We start from the raw sequence: 23,603 nt of genomic DNA, 5'->3' as shown, positions 1-23,603 counted from the left end.
AGAGAGAATGCGTGTGATAGAGAGAAAGAGAAAATGCGTGTGAGAGAGGGAGAGAATGTGTGTGTGAGATAGAATGTGCGTGTGAGAGAGAGAATGTGTGTGTGTGTCTGAGAGAGAATGTGTGAGAGAGAGAATGTGTGTGTGTGAGAGAGAGAGAATCTGTGTGTGAGAGAGAATGTGTGTGTGGGAGAGAATGCGTGTGAGAGAGAATGTGTGTGTGAGAGAGAGAGACTGCGTGAGAGAGAGAATGCGTGTGTGTGAGAGAGAGAGAATGTTTGTGAGAGAGAGAAAATGCGAGTGTGAGAGAGAGAATGCGTGTGTGAGAGAGAATGTGTGTGCGTGTGAGAGAGAGAATGCGTGTGTGAGAGAGAGAATGCGTGTGTGAGAGAGAGAGAATGTTTGTGAGAGAGAGAGAATGAGTGTGCATGTGAGAGAGAGAATGCGTGTGTGTGAGAGAGAGAATGTATGTGTGCGAGAGAGAATGCGGGTGCGTGTGAGAGAGAGAATGAATGTGTGTGAGAGAGAATGCGTGTGTGAGAGAGAATGTGTGTGTGAGAGAGAGAATGCGTGTGCGTGTGAGAGAGAGAATGAGTGTGTGTGAGAGAGAATGTGTGTGTGAGAGAGAATGTGTGTGTGTGAGAGAGAGAGAGAATGCGTGTGTGTGAGAGAGAGAATGTTTGTGAGAGAGAGAGAATGAGTGTGCATGTGAGAGAGAGAATGCGTGTGTGTGAGAGAGAGAATGTGTGTGTGCGAGAGAGAATGCGGGTGCGTGTGAGAGAGAGAATGAATGTGTGTGAGAGAGAATGCGTGTGTGAGAGAGAATGTGTGTGTGAGAGAGAGAATGCGTGTGCGTGTGAGAGAGAGAATGAGTGTGTGTGAGAGAGAATGTGTGTGTGAGAGAGAATGTGTGTGTGAGAGAGAGAGAATGCGTGTGTGAGAGAGAATGCGTGTGTGAGAGAATGTGTGTGTGTGAGCGAGAGAATGTGTGTGTGAGAGAGAGAGAATGTGTGTGTGTGAGAGAGAGAATGTGTGTGAGAGAGAGAATGTGTGTGTGAGAGAGAGAGAATGTGTGCGAGAGAGAGAATGTGTGCGAGAGAGAGAATGTGTGTGTGAGAGAGAGAATGTGTGCGAGAGAGAGAATGTGTGTGTGTGAGAGAGAATGTGTGTGTGAGAGAGAGAATGTGTGTGTGAGAGAGAGAATGTGTGCGAGAGAGAGAATGTTTGTGTGAGAGAGAGAATGTGTGTGTGTGAGAGAGAATGTGTGTGTGAGAGAGAGAATGTGTGTGCGAGAGAGAGAATGTGTGTGTGAGAGAGAGAATGTGTGTGTGTGAGAGAGAATGTGTGTGAGAGAGAGAGAATGTGTGCGAGAGAGAGAATGTGTGCGAGAGAGAATGTGTGTGTGAGAGAGAGAGTGTGTGCGAGAGAGAGAATGTGTGTGTGAGAGAGAATGTGTGTGTGTGAGAGAGAATGTGTGTGTGAGAGAGAATGCGTGTGTGTGAGAGAGAATGTGTATGTGAGAGAGAGAATGTGTGTGTGAGAGAGAGAATGTGTGTGTGTGAGAGAGAATGTGTGTGTGAGAGAGAATGCGTGTGTGTGAGAGAGAATGTGTGTGTGAGAAAGAATGCGTGTGTGTGAGAGAGAATGTGTGTGTGAGAGAGAGAATGTGTGTGCGAGAGAGAATGCGTATGTGAGAGAGAATGCGTGTGTGAGAGAGAATGTGTGTGTGAGAGAGAGAATGTGTGTGTCAGAGAGAATGCGTGTGTTAGAGAGAATGCGTGTGTGAGAGAGAATGTGTGTGTGTGAGAGAGAATGTGTGTGTGAGAGAGAATGTGTGTGTGTGAGAGAGAATGCGTGTGTGATTGAGAATGTGTGTGTGAGAGAGAGAATGTGTGTGTGAGAGAGAATGTGTGTGTGAGAGAGAATGTGTGTGTGAGAGAGAGAATGTGTGTGTGAGAGAGAGAATGTGTGTGTGAGAGAGAATGTGTGTGCGTGTGAGAGAGAGAATGAGTGTGTGAGAGAGAGAATGCGTGTGTGAGAGAGAATGTGTGTGCGTGTGAGAGAGAGAATGCGTGTGTGCGAGAGAGAGAATGCGTGTGTGTGAGAGAGAGAATGTTTGTGAGAGAGAGAGAATGAGTGTGCGTGTGAGAGAGAGAATGCGTGTGTGTGAGAGAGAGAATGTGTGTGTGCGAGAGAGAATGCGGGTGCGTGTGAGAAAGAGAATGAGTGCGTGTGAGAGAGATTGCGTGTGTGAGAGAGAATGTGTGTGTGAGAGAGAGAATGCGTGTGCGTGTGAGAGAGAGAATGAGTGTGTGTGAGAGAGAATGTGTGTGTGTGAGAGAGAGAGAATGCGTGTGAGAGAGAGAGAATGAGTGTTTGAGAGAGAATGCGTGTGTGCAAGAGAGAGAATGCGTGTGTGCGAGAGAGAGAATACGTGTGTGAGAGAATGCGTGTGCGTGTGAGACAGAGAATGCGTGTGTGAGAGAGAGAATGCGTGTGTGAGATAGAATGTGCGTGTGAGAGAGAGAATGTGTGTGTGTGTCTGAGAGAGAATGTGTGAGAGAGAGAATGCGTATGTGTGAGAGAGAGAGAATGTGTGTGTGAGAGAGAATGTTTGTGTGGGAGAGAATGCGTGTGAGAGAGAATGTGTGTGTGAGAGAGAGAGGCTGCGTGAGAGAGAGAATGCGTGTGTGTGAGAGAGAGAGAATGTTTGTGAGAGAGAGAAAATGCGAGTGTGAGAGAGAGAATGCGTGTGTGAGAGAGAATGTGTGTGCGTGTGAGAGAGAGAATGCGTGTGTAAGAGAGAATGCGTGTGTGAGAGAATGTCTGTGTGAGAGAGAATGCGTGTGTGCGAGAGAATGCGTGTGTGTGAGAGAGAGAATGTGTGTGTGAGAGAGAATGCGTGTGTGAGAGAGAATGCGTGTGTGAGAGAAAATGCGTGTGAGAGAGAGAGAGAATGTGTGTGTGAGATAGAATGTGCGTGTGAGAGAGAGAATTTGTGTGTGTGTCTGAGAGAGAATGTGTGAGAGAGAGAATGTGTGTGTGAGAGAGAATGTGTGTGTGGGAGAGATTGCGTGTGAGAGAGAATGCGTGTGTGAGAGAGAGAGACTGCGTGAGAGAGAGAATGCGTGTGTGAGAGAGAGAGAGAATGTTTGTGAGAGAGAGAAAATGCGTGTGTGAGAGAGAGAATGCGTGTGTGAGAGAGAATGTGTGTGCATGTGAGAGAGAGAATGCGTGTGTGAGAGAGAGAGAATGTTTGTGAGAGAGAGAGAATGAGTGTGCGTGTGAGAGAGAGAATGCGTGTGTGTGAGAGAGAGAATGTGTGTGTGCGAGAGAGAATGCGGGTGCGTGTGAGAGAGAGAATGAATGTGTGTGAGAGAGAATGCGTGTGTGAGAGAGAATGTGTGTGTGAGAGAGAGAATGCGTGTGCGTGTGAGAGAGAGAATGAGTGTGTGTGAGAGAGATTGTGTGTGTGAGAGAGAATGTGTGTGTGTGAGAGAGAGAGAATGCGTGTGAGAGAGAGAGAATGAGTGTGTGAGAGAGAGAATGTGTGTGAGAGAGAATGCGTGTGTGAGAGAGAGAGAATGTTTGTGAGAGAGAGAGAATGAGTGTGCGTGAGAAAGAGAGAATGCGTGTGTGTGAGAGAGAGAATGTGTGTGTGAGAGAGAGAATGCGTGTGCGTGTTAGAGAGAGAATGAGTGTGTGTGAGAGAGAATGTGTGTGTGTGAGAGAGAGAATGCGTGTGAGAGAGAATGCGTGTGTGCGAGAGAGAGAATGCGTGTGTGCGAGAGAGAGAATGCGTGTGTGAGAGAAGGCGTGTGCGTGTGAGACAGAGAATGCGTGTGTGAGAGAGAGAGAGAATGCGTGTGCGAGAGAGTGAATGCGTGTGTGTGAGAGAGATAATGCGTGTGTGAGAGAGAAAATGTGTGTGTGAGAGAGAATGCGTGTGCGTGTGAGAAAGAGAGAATGCGTGTGAGAGAGAGAATGTGTGTGAGAGAGAGAATGCGTGTGTGAGAGAGAGAATGTGTGTGTGTGAGAGAGAATGTGTGTCTGAGAGAGAGAATGTGTGTGAGAGAATGAGTATGTGCGAGAGAGAATGCGTGTGTGAGACAGAGAATGTGTGTGTGTGAGAGAATGCGTGTGTGAGAGAGAATGTGTGTGTGAGAGCAAGAGAGAATGTGTGTGACAGAGAGAGAGAATGCGAGTGAGAGAGAGAATGCGTATGTGCGAGAGAGAATGCGTGTGTGAGAGAGAGAATGTGTGTGTGAGAGAATGTGTGTCAGAGAGAGAATGTGTGTGAGAGAGAGAATGCGTGTGTGCAAGAGAGAGAGAATTCGTGTGCGAGTGAGAGAGAGAATGCGTGTGTGCGAGAGAGAATGCGTGTGAGAGAGAGAATGTGTGTGTGAGAGAGAATGTGTGTGTGTGAGAGAGAGAATGTGTGTGTGAGAGAGAGAATGTGTGTGAGAGAGAGAATGTGTGTGAGAGAGAGAATGTGTGTGAGTGAGAGAACGTGTGTGTGTGAGAGAGAATTTGTGTGTGAGAGAGAATGCGTGTGTGCGAGAGTGAATGCGTGTGAGAGAGAGAATGTGTGTGTGAGAGAGAATGTGTGTGTGTGAGAGAGAGAATGTGTGTGTGAGAGAGAGAATGCGTGTGTGAGAGAGAATGTGTGTGTGAGAGAGAATGTGTGCGTGAGAGAGAGAATGTGTGTGTGAGAGAGAATGTGTGTGTGAGGGAGAATGTGTGTGTGAGAGAGAATGCGTGTGTTAGAGAGAATGTGTGTGTGAGAGAATGTGTGTGTGAGAGAGAGAATGTGTGTGTGAGAGAGAGAATGTGTGTGTGAGGGAGAATGTGTGTGTGTGAGAGAGAGAATGTGTGTGTGAGAGAGAATGTGTGTGTGAGAGAGAATGGGTGTGTTAGAGAGAATGTGTGTGTGAGAGAATGTGTGTGTGTGTGAGAGAGAATGCGTGTGTAAGAGAGAATGCGTGTGTGAGAGAATGTCTGTGTGAGAGAGAATGCGTGTGTGCGAGAGAATGCGTGTGTGTGAGAGAGAGAATATGTGTGTGAGAGAGAATGCGTGTGTGAGAGAGAGAATGCATGTGTGAGAGAGAATGCGTGTGATAGAGAGAAAGAGAAAATGCGTGTGAGAGAGGGAGAGAATGTGTGTGTGAGATAGAATGTGCGTGTGAGAGAGAGAATGTGTGTGTGTGTCTGAGAGAGAATGTGTGAGAGAGAGAATGTGTGTGTGTGAGAGAGAGAGAATGTGTGTGTGAGAGAGAATGTGTGTGTGGGAGAGAATGCGTGTGAGAGAGAATGTGTGTGTGAGAGAGAGAGACTGCGTGAGAGAGAGAATGCGTGTGTGTGAGAGAGAGAGAATGTTTGTGAGAGAGAGAAAATGCGAGTGTGAGAGAGAGAATGCGTGTGTGAGAGAGAATGTGTGTGCGTGTGAGAGAGAGAATGCGTGTGTGAGAGAGAGAATGCGTGTGTGAGAGAGAGAGAATGTTTGTGAGAGAGAGAGAATGAGTGTGCATGTGAGAGAGAGAATGCGTGTGTGTGAGAGAGAGAATGTATGTGTGCGAGAGAGAATGCTGGTGCGTGTGAGAGAGAGAATGAATGTGTGTGAGAGAGAATGCGTGTGTGAGAGAGAATGTGTGTGTGAGAGAGAGAATGCGTGTGCGTGTGAGAGAGAGAATGAGTGTGTGTGAGAGAGAATGTGTGTGTGAGAGAGAATGTGTGTGTGTGAGAGAGAGAGAGAATGCGTGTGTGTGAGAGAGAGAATGTTTGTGAGAGAGAGAGAATGAGTGTGCATGTGAGAGAGAGAATGCGTGTGTGTGAGAGAGAGAATGTGTGTGTGCGAGAGAGAATGCGGGTGCGTGTGAGAGAGAGAATGAATGTGTGTGAGAGAGAATGCGTGTGTGAGAGAGAATGTGTGTGTGAGAGAGAGAATGCGTGTGCGTGTGAGAGAGAGAATGAGTGTGTGTGAGAGAGAATGTGTGTGTGAGAGAGAATGTGTGTGTGAGAGAGAGAGAATGCGTGTGTGAGAGAGAATGCGTGTGTGAGAGAATGTGTGTGTGTGAGCGAGAGAATGTGTGTGTGAGAGAGAGAGAATGTGTGTGTGTGAGAGAGAGAATGTGTGTGAGAGAGAGAATGTGTGTGTGAGAGAGAGAGAATGTGTGCGAGAGAGAGAATGTGTGCGAGAGAGAGAATGTGTGTGTGAGAGAGAGAATGTGTGCGAGAGAGAGAATGTGTGTGTGTGAGAGAGAATGTGTGTGTGAGAGAGAGAATGTGTGTGTGAGAGAGAGAATGTGTGCGAGAGAGAGAATGTTTGTGTGAGAGAGAGAATGTGTGTGTGTGAGAGAGAATGTGTGTGTGAGAGAGAGAATGTGTGTGCGAGAGAGAGAATGTGTGTGTGAGAGAGAGAATGTGTGTGTGTGAGAGAGAATGTGTGTGAGAGAGAGAGAATGTGTGCGAGAGAGAGAATGTGTGCGAGAGAGAATGTGTGTGTGAGAGAGAGAGTGTGTGCGAGAGAGAGAATGTGTGTGTGAGAGAGAATGTGTGTGTGTGAGAGAGAATGTGTGTGTGAGAGAGAATGCGTGTGTGTGAGAGAGAATGTGTATGTGAGAGAGAGAATGTGTGTGTGAGAGAGAGAATGTGTGTGTGTGAGAGAGAATGTGTGTGAGAGAGAGAATGCGTGTGTGAGATAGAATGTGCGTGTGAGAGAGAGAATGTGTGTGTGTGTCTGAGAGAGAATGTGTGAGAGAGAGAATGCGTATGTGTGAGAGAGAGAGAATGTGTGTGTGAGAGAGAATGTTTGTGTGGGAGAGAATGCGTGTGAGAGAGAATGTGTGTGTGAGAGAGAGAGGCTGCGTGAGAGAGAGAATGCGTGTGTGTGAGAGAGAGAGAATGTTTGTGAGAGAGAGAAAATGCGAGTGTGAGAGAGAGAATGCGTGTGTGAGAGAGAATGTGTGTGCGTGTGAGAGAGAGAATGCGTGTGTAAGAGAGAATGCGTGTGTGAGAGAATGTCTGTGTGAGAGAGAATGCGTGTGTGCGAGAGAATGCGTGTGTGTGAGAGAGAGAATGTGTGTGTGAGAGAGAATGCGTGTGTGAGAGAGAATGCGTGTGTGAGAGAAAATGCGTGTGAGAGAGAGAGAGAATGTGTGTGTGAGATAGAATGTGCGTGTGAGAGAGAGAATTTGTGTGTGTGTCTGAGAGAGAATGTGTGAGAGAGAGAATGTGTGTGTGAGAGAGAATGTGTGTGTGGGAGAGATTGCGTGTGAGAGAGAATGCGTGTGTGAGAGAGAGAGACTGCGTGAGAGAGAGAATGCGTGTGTGAGAGAGAGAGAATGTTTGTGAGAGAGAGAAAATGCGTGTGTGAGAGAGAGAATGCGTGTGTGAGAGAGAATGTGTGTGCATGTGAGAGAGAGAATGCGTGTGTGAGAGAGAGAGAATGTTTGTGAGAGAGAGAGAATGAGTGTGCGTGTGAGAGAGAGAATGCGTGTGTGTGAGAGAGAGAATGTGTGTGTGCGAGAGAGAATGCGGGTGCGTGTGAGAGAGAGAATGAATGTGTGTGAGAGAGAATGCGTGTGTGAGAGAGAATGTGTGTGTGAGAGAGAGAATGCGTGTGCGTGTGAGAGAGAGAATGAGTGTGTGTGAGAGAGATTGTGTGTGTGAGAGAGAATGTGTGTGTGTGAGAGAGAGAGAATGCGTGTGAGAGAGAGAGAATGAGTGTGTGAGAGAGAGAATGTGTGTGAGAGAGAATGCGTGTGTGAGAGAGAGAGAATGTTTGTGAGAGAGAGAGAATGAGTGTGCGTGAGAAAGAGAGAATGCGTGTGTGTGAGAGAGAGAATGTGTGTGTGAGAGAGAGAATGCGTGTGCGTGTTAGAGAGAGAATGAGTGTGTGTGAGAGAGAATGTGTGTGTGTGAGAGAGAGAATGCGTGTGAGAGAGAATGCGTGTGTGCGAGAGAGAGAATGCGTGTGTGCGAGAGAGAGAATGCGTGTGTGAGAGAAGGCGTGTGCGTGTGAGACAGAGAATGCGTGTGTGAGAGAGAGAGAGAATGCGTGTGCGAGAGAGTGAATGCGTGTGTGTGAGAGAGATAATGCGTGTGTGAGAGAGAAAATGTGTGTGTGAGAGAGAATGCGTGTGCGTGTGAGAGAGAGAGAATGCGTGTGAGAGAGAGAATGTGTGTGAGAGAGAGAATGCGTGTGTGAGAGAGAGAATGTGTGTGTGTGAGAGAGAATGTGTGTCTGAGAGAGAGAATGTGTGTGAGAGAATGAGTATGTGCGAGAGAGAATGCGTGTGTGAGACAGAGAATGTGTGTGTGTGAGAGAATGCGTGTGTGAGAGAGAATGTGTGTGTGAGAGCAAGAGAGAATGTGTGTGACAGAGAGAGAGAATGCGAGTGAGAGAGAGAATGCGTATGTGCGAGAGAGAATGCGTGTGTGAGAGAGAGAATGTGTGTGTGAGAGAATGTGTGTCAGAGAGAGAATGTGTGTGAGAGAGAGAATGCGTGTGTGCAAGAGAGAGAGAATTCGTGTGCGAGTGAGAGAGAGAATGCGTGTGTGCGAGAGAGAATGCGTGTGAGAGAGAGAATGTGTGTGTGAGAGAGAATGTGTGTGTGTGAGAGAGAGAATGTGTGTGTGAGAGAGAGAATGTGTGTGAGAGAGAGAATGTGTGTGTGAGAGAGAATGTGTGTGAGTGAGAGAACGTGTGTGTGTGAGAGAGAATTTGTGTGTGAGAGAGAATGCGTGTGTGCGAGAGTGAATGCGTGTGAGAGAGAGAATGTGTGTGTGAGAGAGAATGTGTGTGTGTGAGAGAGAGAATGTGTGTGTGAGAGAGAGAATGCGTGTGTGAGAGAGAATGTGTGTGTGAGAGAGAATGTGTGCGTGAGAGAGAGAATGTGTGTGTGAGAGAGAATGTGTGTGTGAGGGAGAATGTGTGTGTGAGAGAGAATGCGTGTGTTAGAGAGAATGTGTGTGTGAGAGAATGTGTGTGTGAGAGAGAGAATGTGTGTGTGAGAGAGAGAATGTGTGTGTGAGGGAGAATGTGTGTGTGTGAGAGAGAGAATGTGTGTGTGAGAGAGAATGTGTGTGTGAGAGAGAATGGGTGTGTTAGAGAGAATGTGTGTGTGAGAGAATGTGTGTGTGTGAGAGAGAATGCGTGTGTAAGAGAGAATGCGTGTGTGAGAGAATGTCTGTGTGAGAGAGAATGCGTGTGTGCGAGAGAATGCGTGTGTGTGAGAGAGAGAATATGTGTGTGAGAGAGAATGCGTGTGTGAGAGAGAGAATGCATGTGTGAGAGAGAATGCGTGTGATAGAGAGAAAGAGAAAATGCGTGTGAGAGAGGGAGAGAATGTGTGTGTGAGATAGAATGTGCGTGTGAGAGAGAGAATGTGTGTGTGTGTCTGAGAGAGAATGTGTGAGAGAGAGAATGTGTGTGTGTGAGAGAGAGAGAATGTGTGTGTGAGAGAGAATGTGTGTGTGGGAGAGAATGCGTGTGAGAGAGAATGTGTGTGTGAGAGAGAGAGACTGCGTGAGAGAGAGAATGCGTGTGTGTGAGAGAGAGAGAATGTTTGTGAGAGAGAGAAAATGCGAGTGTGAGAGAGAGAATGCGTGTGTGAGAGAGAATGTGTGTGCGTGTGAGAGAGAGAATGCGTGTGTGAGAGAGAGAATGCGTGTGTGAGAGAGAGAGAATGTTTGTGAGAGAGAGAGAATGAGTGTGCATGTGAGAGAGAGAATGCGTGTGTGTGAGAGAGAGAATGTATGTGTGCGAGAGAGAATGCGGGTGCGTGTGAGAGAGAGAATGAATGTGTGTGAGAGAGAATGCGTGTGTGAGAGAGAATGTGTGTGTGAGAGAGAGAATGCGTGTGCGTGTGAGAGAGAGAATGAGTGTGTGTGAGAGAGAATGTGTGTGTGAGAGAGAATGTGTGTGTGTGAGAGAGAGAGAGAATGCGTGTGTGTGAGAGAGAGAATGTTTGTGAGAGAGAGAGAATGAGTGTGCATGTGAGAGAGAGAATGCGTGTGTGTGAGAGAGAGAATGTGTGTGTGCGAGAGAGAATGCGGGTGCGTGTGAGAGAGAGAATGAATGTGTGTGAGAGAGAATGCGTGTGTGAGAGAGAATGTGTGTGTGAGAGAGAGAATGCGTGTGCGTGTGAGAGAGAGAATGAGTGTGTGTGAGAGAGAATGTGTGTGTGAGAGAGAATGTGTGTGTGAGAGAGAGAGAATGCGTGTGTGAGAGAGAATGCGTGTGTGAGAGAATGTGTGTGTGTGAGCGAGAGAATGTGTGTGTGAGAGAGAGAGAATGTGTGTGTGTGAGAGAGAGAATGTGTGTGAGAGAGAGAATGTGTGTGTGAGAGAGAGAGAATGTGTGCGAGAGAGAGAATGTGTGCGAGAGAGAGAATGTATGTGTGAGAGAGAGAATGTGTGCGAGAGAGAGAATGTGTGTGTGTGAGAGAGAATGTGTGTGTGAGAGAGAGAATGTGTGTGTGAGAGAGAGAATGTGTGCGAGAGAGAGAATGTTTGTGTGAGAGAGAGAATGTGTGTGTGTGAGAGAGAATGTGTGTGTGAGAGAGAGAATGTGTGTGCGAGAGAGAGAATGTGTGTGTGAGAGAGAGAATGTGTGTGTGTGAGAGAGAATGTGTGTGAGAGAGAGAGAATGTGTGCGAGAGAGAGAATGTGTGCGAGAGAGAATGTGTGTGTGAGAGAGAGAGTGTGTGCGAGAGAGAGAATGTGTGTGTGAGAGAGAATGTGTGTGTGTGAGAGAGAATGTGTGTGTGAGAGAGAATGCGTGTGTGTGAGAGAGAATGTGTATGTGAGAGAGAGAATGTGTGTGTGAGAGAGAGAATGTGTGTGTGTGAGAGAGAATGTGTGTGAGAGAGAGAATGCGTGTGTGAGATAGAATGTGCGTGTGAGAGAGAGAATGTGTGTGTGTGTCTGAGAGAGAATGTGTGAGAGAGAGAATGCGTATGTGTGAGAGAGAGAGAATGTGTGTGTGAGAGAGAATGTTTGTGTGGGAGAGAATGCGTGTGAGAGAGAATGTGTGTGTGAGAGAGAGAGGCTGCGTGAGAGAGAGAATGCGTGTGTGTGAGAGAGAGAGAATGTTTGTGAGAGAGAGAAAATGCGAGTGTGAGAGAGAGAATGCGTGTGTGAGAGAGAATGTGTGTGCGTGTGAGAGAGAGAATGCGTGTGTAAGAGAGAATGCGTGTGTGAGAGAATGTCTGTGTGAGAGAGAATGCGTGTGTGCGAGAGAATGCGTGTGTGTGAGAGAGAGAATGTGTGTGTGAGAGAGAATGCGTGTGTGAGAGAGAATGCGTGTGTGAGAGAAAATGCGTGTGAGAGAGAGAGAGAATGTGTGTGTGAGATAGAATGTGCGTGTGAGAGAGAGAATTTGTGTGTGTGTCTGAGAGAGAATGTGTGAGAGAGAGAATGTGTGTGTGAGAGAGAATGTGTGTGTGGGAGAGATTGCGTGTGAGAGAGAATGCGTGTGTGAGAGAGAGAGACTGCGTGAGAGAGAGAATGCGTGTGTGAGAGAGAGAGAATGTTTGTGAGAGAGAGAAAATGCGTGTGTGAGAGAGAGAATGCGTGTGTGAGAGAGAATGTGTGTGCATGTGAGAGAGAGAATGCGTGTGTGAGAGAGAGAGAATGTTTGTGAGAGAGAGAGAATGAGTGTGCGTGTGAGAGAGAGAATGCGTGTGTGTGAGAGAGAGAATGTGTGTGTGCGAGAGAGAATGCGGGTGCGTGTGAGAGAGAGAATGAATGTGTGTGAGAGAGAATGCGTGTGTGAGAGAGAATGTGTGTGTGAGAGAGAGAATGCGTGTGCGTGTGAGAGAGAGAATGAGTGTGTGTGAGAGAGAATGTGTGTGTGAGAGAGAATGAGTGTGTGAGAGAGAGAGAATGCGTGTGTGAGAGAGAATGCGTGTGTGAGAGAATGTGTGTGTGTGAGCGAGAGAATGTGTGTGTGAGAGAGAGAGAATGTGTGTGTGTGAGAGAGAGAATGTGTGTGAGAGAGAGAATGTGTGTGTGAGAGAGAGAGAATGTGTGCGAGAGAGAGAATGTGTGCGAGAGAGAGAATGTGTGTGTGAGAGAGAGAATGTGTGCGAGAGAGAGAATGTGTGTGTGTGAGAGAGAATGTGTGTGTGAGAGAGAGAATGTGTGTGTGAGAGAGAGAATGTGTGCGAGAGAGAGAATGTTTGTGTGAGAGAGAGAATGTGTGTGTGTGAGAGAGAATGTGTGTGTGAGAGAGAGAATGTGTGTGCGAGAGAGAGAATGTGTGTGTGAGAGAGAGAATGTGTGTGTGTGAGAGAGAATGTGTGTGAGAGAGAGAGAATGTGTGCGAGAGAGAGAATGTGTGCGAGAGAGAATGTGTGTGTGAGAGAGAGAGTGTGTGCGAGAGGGAGAATGTGTGTGTGAGAGAGAATGTGTGTGTGTGAGAGAGAATGTGTGTGTGAGAGAGAATGCGTGTGTGTGAGAGAGAATGTGTATGTGAGAGAGAGAATGTGTGTGTGAGAGAGAGAATGTGTGTGTGTGAGAGAGAATGTGTGTGAGAGAGAGAATGCGTGTGTGAGATAGAATGTGCGTGTGAGAGAGAGAATGTGTGTGTGTGTCTGAGAGAGAATGTGTGAGAGAGAGAATGCGTATGTGTGAGAGAGAGAGAATGTGTGTGTGAGAGAGAATGTTTGTGTGGGAGAGAATGCGTGTGAGAGAGAATGTGTGTGTGAGAGAGAGAGGCTGCGTGAGAGAGAGAATGCGTGTGTGTGAGAGAGAGAGAATGTTTGTGAGAGAGAGAAAATGCGAGTGTGAGAGAGAGAATGCGTGTGTGAGAGAGAATGTGTGTGCGTGTGAGAGAGAGAATGCGTGTGTAAGAGAGAATGCGTGTGTGAGAGAATGTCTGTGTGAGAGAGAATGCGTGTGTGCGAGAGAATGCGTGTGTGTGAGAGAGAGAATGTGTGTGTGAGAGAGAATGCGTGTGTGAGAGAGAATGCGTGTGTGAGAGAAAATGCGTGTGAGAGAGAGAGAGAATGTGTGTGTGAGATAGAATGTGCGTGTGAGAGAGAGAATTTGTGTGTGTGTCTGAGAGAGAATGTGTGAGAGAGAGAATGTGTGTGTGAGAGAGAATGTGTGTGTGGGAGAGATTGCGTGTGAGAGAGAATGCGTGTGTGAGAGAGAGAGACTGCGTGAGAGAGAGAATGCGTGTGTGAGAGAGAGAGAATGTTTGTGAGAGAGAGAAAATGCGTGTGTGAGAGAGAGAATGCGTGTGTGAGAGAGAATGTGTGTGCATGTGAGAGAGAGAATGCGTGTGTGAGAGAGAGAGAATGTTTGTGAGAGAGAGAGAATGAGTGTGCGTGTGAGAGAGAGAATGCGTGTGTGTGAGAGAGAGAATGTGTGTGTGCGAGAGAGAATGCGGGTGCGTGTGAGAGAGAGAATGAATGTGTGTGAGAGAGAATGCGTGTGTGAGAGAGAATGTGTGTGTGAGAGAGAGAATGCGTGTGCGTGTGAGAGAGAGAATGAGTGTGTGTGAGAGAGATTGTGTGTGTGAGAGAGAATGTGTGTGTGTGAGAGAGAGAGAATGCGTGTGAGATAGAGAGAATGAGTGTGTGAGAGAGAGAATGTGTGTGAGAGAGAATGCGTGTGTGAGAGAGAGAGAATGTTTGTGAGAGAGAGAGAATGAGTGTGCGTGAGAAAGAGAGAATGCGTGTGTGTGAGAGAGAGAATGTGTGTGTGAGAGAGAGAATGCGTGTGCGTGTTAGAGAGAGAATGAGTGTGTGTGAGAGAGAATGTGTGTGTGTGAGAGAGAGAATGCGTGTGAGAGAGAATGCGTGTGTGCGAGAGAGAGAATGCATGTGTGCGAGAGAGAGAATGCGTGTGTGAGAGAAGGCGTGTGCGTGTGAGACAGAGAATGCGTGTGTGAGAGAGAGAGAGAATGCGTGTGCGAGAGAGTGAATGCGTGTGTGTGAGAGAGATAATGCGTGTGTGAGAGAGAAAATGTGTGTGTGAGAGAGAATGCGTGTGCGTGTGAGAGAGAGAGAATGCGTGTGAGAGAGAGAATGTGTGTGAGAGAGAGAATGCGTGTGTGAGAGAGAGAATGTGTGTGTGTGAGAGAGAATGTGTGTCTGAGAGAGAGAATGTGTGTGAGAGAATGAGTATGTGCGAGAGAGAATGCGTGTGTGAGACAGAGAATGTGTGTGTGTGAGAGAATGCGTGTGTGAGAGAGAATGTGTGTGTGAGAGCAAGAGAGAATGTGTGTGACAGAGAGAGAGAATGCGAGTGAGAGAGAGAATGCGTATGTGCGAGAGAGAATGCGTGTGTGAGAGAGAGAATGTGTGTGTGAGAGAATGTGTGTCAGAGAGAGAATGTGTGTGAGAGAGAGAATGCGTGTGTGCAAGAGAGAGAGAATTCGTGTGCGAGTGAGAGAGAGAATGCGTGTGTGCGAGAGAGAATGCGTGTGAGAGAGAGAATGTGTGTGTGAGAGAGAATGTGTGTGTGTGAGAGAGAGAATGTGTGTGTGAGAGAGAGAATGTGTGTGAGAGAGAGAATGTGTGTGAGAGAGAGAATGTGTGTGAGTGAGAGAACGTGTGTGTGTGAGAGAGAATTTGTGTGTGAGAGAGAATGCGTGTGTGCGAGAGTGAATGCGTGTGAGAGAGAGAATGTGTGTGTGAGAGAGAATGTGTGTGTGTGAGAGAGAGAATGTGTGTGTGAGAGAGAGAATGCGTGTGTGAGAGAGAATGTGTGTGTGAGAGAGAATGTGTGCGTGAGAGAGAGAATGTGTGTGTGAGAGAGAATGTGTGTGTGAGGGAGAATGTGTGTGTGAGAGAGAATGCGTGTGTTAGAGAGAATGTGTGTGTGAGAGAATGTGTGTGTGAGAGAGAGAATGTGTGTGTGAGAGAGAGAATGTGTGTGTGAGGGAGAATGTGTGTGTGTGAGAGAGAGAATGTGTGTGTGAGAGAGAATGTGTGTGTGAGAGAGAATGGGTGTGTTAGAGAGAATGTGTGTGTGAGAGAATGTGTGTGTGTGAGAGAGAATGCGTGTGTAAGAGAGAATGCGTGTGTGAGAGAATGTCTGTGTGAGAGAGAATGCGTGTGTGCGAGAGAATGCGTGTGTGTGAGAGAGAGAATATGTGTGTGAGAGAGAATGCGTGTGTGAGAGAGAGAATGCATGTGTGAGAGAGAATGCGTGTGATAGAGAGAAAGAGAAAATGCGTGTGAGAGAGGGAGAGAATGTGTGTGTGAGATAGAATGTGCGTGTGAGAGAGAGAATGTGTGTGTGTGTCTGAGAGAGAATGTGTGAGAGAGAGAATGTGTGTGTGTGAGAGAGAGAGAATGTGTGTGTGAGAGAGAATGTGTGTGTGGGAGAGAATGCGTGTGAGAGAGAATGTGTGTGTGAGAGAGAGAGACTGCGTGAGAGAGAGAATGCGTGTGTGTGAGAGAGAGAGAATGTTTGTGAGAGAGAGAAAATGCGAGTGTGAGAGAGAGAATGCGTGTGTGAGAGAGAATGTGTGTGCGTGTGAGAGAGAGAATGCGTGTGTGAGAGAGAGAATGCGTGTGTGAGAGAGAGAGAATGTTTGTGAGAGAGAGAGAATGAGTGTGCATGTGAGAGAGAGAATGCGTGTGTGTGAGAGAGAGAATGTATGTGTGCGAGAGAGAATGCGGGTGCGTGTGAGAGAGAGAATGAATGTGTGTGAGAGAGAATGCGTGTGTGAGAGAGAATGTGTGTGTGAGAGAGAGAATGCGTGTGCGTGTGAGAGAGAGAATGAGTGTGTGTGAGAGAGAATGTGTGTGTGAGAGAGAATGTGTGTGTGTGAGAGAGAGAGAGAATGCGTGTGTGTGAGAGAGAGAATGTTTGTGAGAGAGAGAGAATGAGTGTGCATGTGAGAGAGAGAATGCGTGTGTGTGAGAGAGAGAATGTGTGTGTGCGAGAGAGAATGCGGGTGCGTGTGAGAGAGAGAATGAATGTGTGTGAGAGAGAATGCGTGTGTGAGAGAGAATGTGTGTGTGAGAGAGAGAATGCGTGTGCGTGTGAGAGAGAGAATGAGTGTGTGTGAGAGAGAATGTGTGTGTGAGAGAGAATGTGTGTGTGAGAGAGAGAGAATGCGTGTGTGAGAGAGAATGCGTGTGTGAGAGAATGTGTGTGTGTGAGCGAGAGAATGTGTGTGTGAGAGAGAGAGAATGTGTGTGTGTGAGAGAGAGAATGTGTGTGAGAGAGAGAATGTGTGTGTGAGAGAGAGAGAATGTGTGCGAGAGAGAGAATGTGTGCGAGAGAGAGAATGTGTGTGTGAGAGAGAGAATGTGTGCGAGAGAGAGAATGTGTGTGTGTGAGAGAGAATGTGTGTGTGAGAGAGAGAATGTGTGTGTGAGAGAGAGAATGTGTGCGAGAGAGAGAATGTTTGTGTGAGAGAGAGAATGTGTGTGTGTGAGAGAGAATGTGTGTGTGAGAGAGAGAATGTGTGTGCGAGAGAGAGAATGTGTGTGTGAGAGAGAGAATGTGTGTGTGTGAGAGAGAATGTGTGTGAGAGAGAGAGAATGTGTGCGAGAGAGAGAATGTGTGCGAGAGAGAATGTGTGTGTGAGAGAGAGAGTGTGTGCGAGAGAGAGAATGTGTGTGTGAGAGAGAATGTGTGTGTGTGAGAGAGAATGTGTGTGTGAGAGAGAATGCGTGTGTGTGAGAGAGAATGTGTATGTGAGAGAGAGAATGTGTGTGTGAGAGAGAGAATGTGTGTGTGTGAGAGAGAATGTGTGTGTGAGAGAGAATGCGTGTGTGTGAGAGAGAATGTGTGTGTGAGAAAGAATGCGTGTGTGTGAGAGAGAATGTGTGTGTGAGAGAGAGAATGTGTGTGCGAGAGAGAATGCGTATGTGAGAGAGAATGCGTGTGTGAGAGAGAATGTGTGTGTGAGAGAGAGAATGTGTGTGTCAGAGAGAATGCGTGTGTTAGAGAGAATGCGTGTGTGAGAGAGAATGTGTGTGTGTGAGAGAGAATGTGTGTGTGAGAGAGAATGTGTGTGTGTGAGAGAGAATGCGTGTGTGATTGAGAATGTGTGTGTGAGAGAGAGAATGTGTGTGTGAGAGAGAATGTGTGTGTGAGAGAGAATGTGTGTGTGAGAGAGAGAATGTGTGTGTGAGAGAGAGAATGTGTGTGTGAGAGAGAATGTGTGTGCGTGTGAGAGAGAGAATGAGTGTGTGAGAGAGAGAATGCGTGTGTGAGAGAGAATGTGTGTGCGTGTGAGAGAGAGAATGCGTGTGTGCGAGAGAGAGAATGCGTGTGTGTGAGAGAGAGAATGTTTGTGAGAGAGAGAGAATGAGTGTGCGTGTGAGAGAGAGAATGCGTGTGTGTGAGAGAGAGAATGTGTGTGTGCGAGAGAGAATGCGGGTGCGTGTGAGAAAGAGAATGAGTGCGTGTGAGAGAGATTGCGTGTGTGAGAGAGAATGTGTGTGTGAGAGAGAGAATGCGTGTGCGTGTGAGAGAGAGAATGAGTGTGTGTGAGAGAGAATGTGTGTGTGTGAGAGAGAGAGAATGCGTGTGAGAGAGAGAGAATGAGTGTTTGAGAGAGAATGCGTGTGTGCAAGAGAGAGAATGCGTGTGTGCGAGAGAGAGAATACGTGTGTGAGAGAATGCGTGTGCGTGTGAGACAGAGAATGCGTGTGTGAGAGAGAGAATGCGTGTGTGAGATAGAATGTGCGTGTGAGAGAGAGAATGTGTGTGTGTGTCTGAGAGAGAATGTGTGAGAGAGAGAATGCGTATGTGTGAGAGAGAGAGAATGTGTGTGTGAGAGAGAATGTTTGTGTGGGAGAGAATGCGTGTGAGAGAGAATGTGTGTGTGAGAGAGAGAGGCTGCGTGAGAGAGAGAATGCGTGTGTGTGAGAGAGAGAGAATGTTTGTGAGAGAGAGAAAATGCGAGTGTGAGAGAGAGAATGCGTGTGTGAGAGAGAATGTGTGTGCGTGTGAGAGAGAGAATGCGTGTGTAAGAGAGAATGCGTGTGTGAGAGAATGTCTGTGTGAGAGAGAATGCGTGTGTGCGAGAGAATGCGTGTGTGTGAGAGAGAGAATGTGTGTGTGAGAGAGAATGCGTGTGTGAGAGAGAATGCGTGTGTGAGAGAAAATGCGTGTGAGAGAGAGAGAGAATGTGTGTGTGAGATAGAATGTGCGTGTGAGAGAGAGAATTTGTGTGTGTGTCTGAGAGAGAATGTGTGAGAGAGAGAATGTGTGTGTGAGAGAGAATGTGTGTGTGGGAGAGATTGCGTGTGAGAGAGAATGCGTGTGTGAGAGAGAGAGACTGCGTGAGAGAGAGAATGCGTGTGTGAGAGAGAGAGAGAATGTTTGTGAGAGAGAGAAAATGCGTGTGTGAGAGAGAGAATGCGTGTGTGAGAGAGAATGTGTGTGCATGTGAGAGAGAGAATGCGTGTGTGAGAGAGAGAGAATGTTTGTGAGAGAGAGAGAATGAGTGTGCGTGTGAGAGAGAGAATGCGTGTGTGTGAGAGAGAGAATGTGTGTGTGCGAGAGAGAATGCGGGTGCGTGTGAGAGAGAGAATGAATGTGTGTGAGAGAGAATGCGTGTGTGAGAGAGAATGTGTGTGTGAGAGAGAGAATGCGTGTGCGTGTGAGAGAGAGAATGAGTGTGTGTGAGAGAGATTGTGTGTGTGAGAGAGAATGTGTGTGTGTGAGAGAGAGAGAATGCGTGTGAGAGAGAGAGAATGAGTGTGTGAGAGAGAGAATGTGTGTGAGAGAGAATGCGTGTGTGAGAGAGAGAGAATGTTTGTGAGAGAGAGAGAATGAGTGTGCGTGAGAAAGAGAGAATGCGTGTGTGTGAGAGAGAGAATGTGTGTGTGCGAGAGAGAATGCGGGTGCGTGTGAGAGAGAGAATGAGTGCGTGTGAGAGAGATTGCGTGTGTGAGAGAGAATGTGTGTGTGAGAGAGAGAATGCGTGTGCGTGTGAGAGAGAGAATGAGCGTGTGTGAGAGAGAATGTGTGTGTGTGTGAGAGAGAGAATGCGTGTGAGAGAGAGAGAATGAGTGTGTGAGAGAGAGAATGTGTGTGAGAGAGGATGCGTGTGTGCGAGAGAGAGAATGCGTGTGTGCGAGAGAGAGAATGCGTTTGTGAGAGAATGTGTGTGCGTGTGAGACAGAGAATGCGTGTGTGAGAGAGAGAGAGAATGCGTGTGCGAGAGAGAGAATGCGTGTGTGTGAGAGAGATAATTCGTGTGTGAGAGAGAGAATGTGTGTGAGAGAGAGAATGCGTGTGCGTGTGAGAGAGAGAGAATGCGTGTGAGAGAGAGAATGTGTGTGTGAGAGAGAATGCGTGTGTGAGAGAGAGAATGTGTGTGTGAGAGAGAGAATGTGTGTGTGAGAGAGAGAATGTGTGTGAGAGAATGCGTATGTGCAAGAGAGAATGCGTGTGTGAGAGAGAATGTGTGTGTGAGAGCAAGAGAGAATGTGTGTGAGAGCGAGAGAGAATGTGTGTGTGAGAGAGTTAATGTGTGTGAGAAAGAGAATGCGTGTGTGAGAGAGAGAATGTGTGTGTGTGAGAGAATGCGTGTGAGAGAGAATGTGAGTGTGAGAGCGAGAGAGAATGTGTGTGTGAGAGAGAGAATGCGTGTGAGAGAGAGAGAATGTGTGTGAGAAAGAGAATGCGTGTGTGAGAGAGAGAATGTGTGTGTGTGAGAGAATGCGTGTGTGAGAGAGAATGTGTGTGTGAGAGCGAGAGAGAATGTGTGTGAGAGAGAGAATGCGAGTGAAAGATAGAATGCGTATGTGCGAGAGAGAATGCGTGTGTGAGAGAGAGAATGTGTGTGTGAGAGAATGTGTGTCAGAGAGAGAATGTGTGTGAGAGAGAGAATGCGTGTGTGTGAGAGAGAGAATGTGTGTGTGAGAGAGAATGCGTGTGTGAGAGAGAGAGAATGTGTGTGTGTGAGAGAGAGAATGTGTGTGTGTGAGAGAATGTGTGTGTGTGAGAGAGAGAATGTTTGTGTGTGAGAGAGAGAATGTGTGTGAGAGAGAGAATGTGTGTGAGAGAGAGAATGTGTGTGTGAGAGAGAGAGAATGCGTGTGTGAGAGAGAATGCATGTGTGAGAGAATGTGTGTGTGTGAGAGAGAGAATGTATGTGTGAGAGAGAATGTGTGTGTGAGAGAGAGAGAATGTGTGTGTGTGAGAGAGAGAATGTGTGTGAGAGAGAGAATGTGTGTGTGAGAGAGAGAAAGTGTGCGAGAGACAGAATGTGTGTGTGAGAGAGAGAGAATGTGTGCGAGAGAGAGAATGTGTGTGTGAGAGAGAGAGAATGTGTGCGAGAGAGAGAATGTGTGTGTGAGAGAGAGAATGTTTGCGAGAGAGAGAATGTGTGCGAGAGAGAGAATGTGTGTGTGAGAGAGAGAATGTGTGTGCGAGAGAGAGAATGTGTGTGTGAGAGAGAGAGAATGTGTGTGTGTGAGAGAGAATGTGTGCGAGAGAGAGAATGTGTGTCTGAGAGAGAGAATGTGTGTGTGTGAGAGAGAATGTGTGTGTGAGAGAGAACGCGTGTGTGTGAGAGAGAATGTGTGTGTGAGAGAGAGAATGTGTGTGTGAGTTAGAGAATGTGTGTGTGTGAGAGAGAATGTGTGTGTGAGAGAGAATGCGTGTGTGTGAGAGAGAATGTGTGTGTGAGAGAGAATGCGTGTGTGTGAGAGAGAATGTGTGTGTGTGAGAGAGAATGTGTGTGTGAGAGAGAATGTGTGTGTGAGGGAGAATGTGTGTGTGAGAGAGAATGCGTGTGTTAGAGAGAATGTGTGTGTGAGAGAATGTGTGTGTGAGAGAGAGAATGTGTGTGTGAGAGAGAGAATGTGTGTGTGAGAGAGAATGTGTGTGTGTGAGAGAGAGAATGTGTGTGTGAGAGAGAATGTGTGTGTGAGAGAGAATGGGTGTGTTAGAGAGAAGGTGTGTGTGAGAGAATGTGTGTGTGTGAGAGAGAATGCGTGTGTAAGAGAGAATGCGTGTGTGAGAGAATGTCTGTGTGAGAGAGAATGCGTGTGTGCGAGAGAATGCGTGTGTGTGAGAGAGAGAATATGTGTGTGAGAGAGAATGCGTGTGTGAGAGAGAGAATGCATGTGTGAGAGAGAATGCGTGTGATAGAGAGAAAGAGAAAATGCGTGTGAGAGAGGGAGAGAATGTGTGTGTGAGATAGAATGTGCGTGTGAGAGAGAGAATGTGTGTGTGTGTCTGAGAGAGAATGTGTGAGAGAGAGAATGTGTGTGTGTGAGAGAGAGAGAATGTGTGTGTGAGAGAGAATGTGTGTGTGGGAGAGAATGCGTGTGAGAGAGAATGTGTGTGTGAGAGAGAGAGACTGCGTGAGATAGAGAATGCGTGTGTGTGAGAGAGAGAGAATGTTTGTGAGAGAGAGAAAATGCGAGTGTGAGAGAGAGAATGCGTGTGTGAGAGAGAATGTGTGTGCGTGTGAGAGAGAGAATGCGTGTGTGAGAGAGAGAATGCGTGTGTGAGAGAGAGAGAATGTTTGTGAGAGAGAGACAATGAGTGTGCATGTGAGAGAGAGAATGCGTGTGTGTGAGAGAGAGAATGTGTGTGTGCGAGAGAGAATGCGTGTGCGTGTGAGAGAGAGAGAATGCGTGTGAGAGAGAGAATGTGTGTGTGAGAGAGAATGCGTGTGTGAGAGAGAGAATGTGTGTGTGAGAGAGAGAATGTGTGTGTGAGAGAGAGAATGTGTGTGAGAGAATGCGTATGTGCAAGAGAGAATGCGTGTGTGAGAGAGAATGTGTGTGTGAGAGCAAGAGAGAATGTGTGTGAGAGCGAGAGAGAATGTGTGTGTGAGAGAGTTAATGTGTGTGAGAAAGAGAATGCGTGTGTGAGAGAGAGAATGTGTGTGTGTGAGAGAATGCGTGTGTGAGAGAGAATGTGAGTGTGAGAGCGAGAGAGTATGTGTGTGTGAGAGAGAGAATGCGTGTGAGAGAGAGAGAATGTGTGTGAGAAAGAGAATGCGTGTGTGAGAGAGAGAATGTGTGTGTGTGAGAGAATGCGTGTGTGAGAGAGAATGTGTGTGTGAGAGCGAGAGAGAATGTGTGTGAGAGAGAGAATGCGAGTGAAAGATAGAATGCGTATGTGCGAGAGAGAATGCGTGTGTGAGAGAGAGAATGTGTGTGTGAGAGAATGTGTGTCAGAGAGAGAATGTGTGTGAGAGAGAGAATGCGTGTGTGTGAGAGAGAGAATGTGTGTGTGAGAGAGAATGCGTGTGTGAGAGAGAGAGAATGTGTGTGTGTGAGAGAGAGAATGTGTGTGTGTGAGAGAATGTGTGTGTGTGAGAGAGAGAATGTTTGTGTGTGAGAGAGAGAATGTGTGTGAGAGAGAGAATGTGTGTGAGAGAGAGAATGTGTGTGTGAGAGAGAGAGAATGCGTGTGTGAGAGAGAATGCATGTGTGAGAGAATGTGTGTGTGTGAGAGAGAGAATGTATGTGTGAGAGAGAATGTGTGTGTGAGAGAGAGAGAATGTGTGTGTGTGAGAGAGAGAATGTGTGTGAGAGAGAGAATGTGTGTGTGAGAGAGAGAAAGTGTGCGAGAGACAGAATGTGTGTGTGAGAGAGAGAGAATGTGTGCGAGAGAGAGAATGTGTGTGTGAGAGAGAGAATGTGTGCGAGAGAGAGAATGTGTGTGTGAGAGAGAGAGAATGTGTGCGAGAGAGAGAATGTGTGTGTGAGAGAGAGAATGTTTGCGAGAGAGAGAATGTGTGCGAGAGAGAGAATGTGTGTGTGAGAGAGAGAATGTGTGTGCGAGAGAGAGAATGTGTGTGTGAGAGAGAGAGAATGTGTGTGAGAGAGAGAATGTGTGCGAGAGAGAGAATGTGTGCGAGAGAGAGAATGTGTGTGTGAGAGAGAGAATGTGTGTGCGAGAGAGAGAATGTGTGTGTGAGAGAGAGGATGTGTGTGTGTGAGAGAGAATGTGTGTGAGAGAGAGAGAATGTGTGCGAGAGAGAGAATGTGTGCGAGAGAGAGAATGTGTGTGTGTGAGAGACAATGTGTGCGAGAGAGAGAATGTGTGTCTGAGAGAGAGAATGTGTGTGTGTGAGAGAGAATGTGTGTGTGAGAGAGAACGCGTGTGTGTGAGAGAGAATGTGTGTGTGAGAGAGAGAATGTGTGTGTGAGTGAGAGAATGTGTGTGTGTGAGAGAGAATGTGTGTGTGAGAGAGAATGCGTGTGTGTGAGAGAGAATGTGTGTGTGAGAGAGAATGCGTGTGTGTGAGAGAGAATGTGTGTGTGTGAGAGAGAATGTGTGTGTGAGAGAGAATGTGTGTGTGAGGGAGAATGTGTGTGTGAGAGAGAATGCGTGTGTTAGAGAGAATGTGTGTGTGAGAGAATGTGTGTGTGAGAGAGAGAATGTGTGTGTGAGAGAGAGAATGTGTGTGTGAGAGAGAATGTGTGTGTGTGAGAGAGAGAATGTGTGTGTGAGAGAGAATGTGTGTGTGAGAGAGAATGGGTGTGTTAGAGAGAATGTGTGTGTGAGAGAATGTGTGTGTGTGAGAGAGAATGCGTGTGTAAGAGAGAATGCGTGTGTGAGAGAATGTCTGTGTGAGAGAGAATGCGTGTGTGCGAGAGAATGCGTGTGTGTGAGAGAGAGAATATGTGTGTGAGAGAGAATGCGTGTGTGAGAGA

This window comes from Chiloscyllium plagiosum, unplaced genomic scaffold (genome assembly GCF_037043375.1).
Source record: "Chiloscyllium plagiosum isolate Xiang-an unplaced genomic scaffold, Cpla_swu_hap1 HiC_scaffold_14, whole genome shotgun sequence".
NCBI lineage: Eukaryota > Metazoa > Chordata > Chondrichthyes > Orectolobiformes > Hemiscylliidae > Chiloscyllium > Chiloscyllium plagiosum.
Note: the sequence above shows the minus strand (reverse complement) of the source record.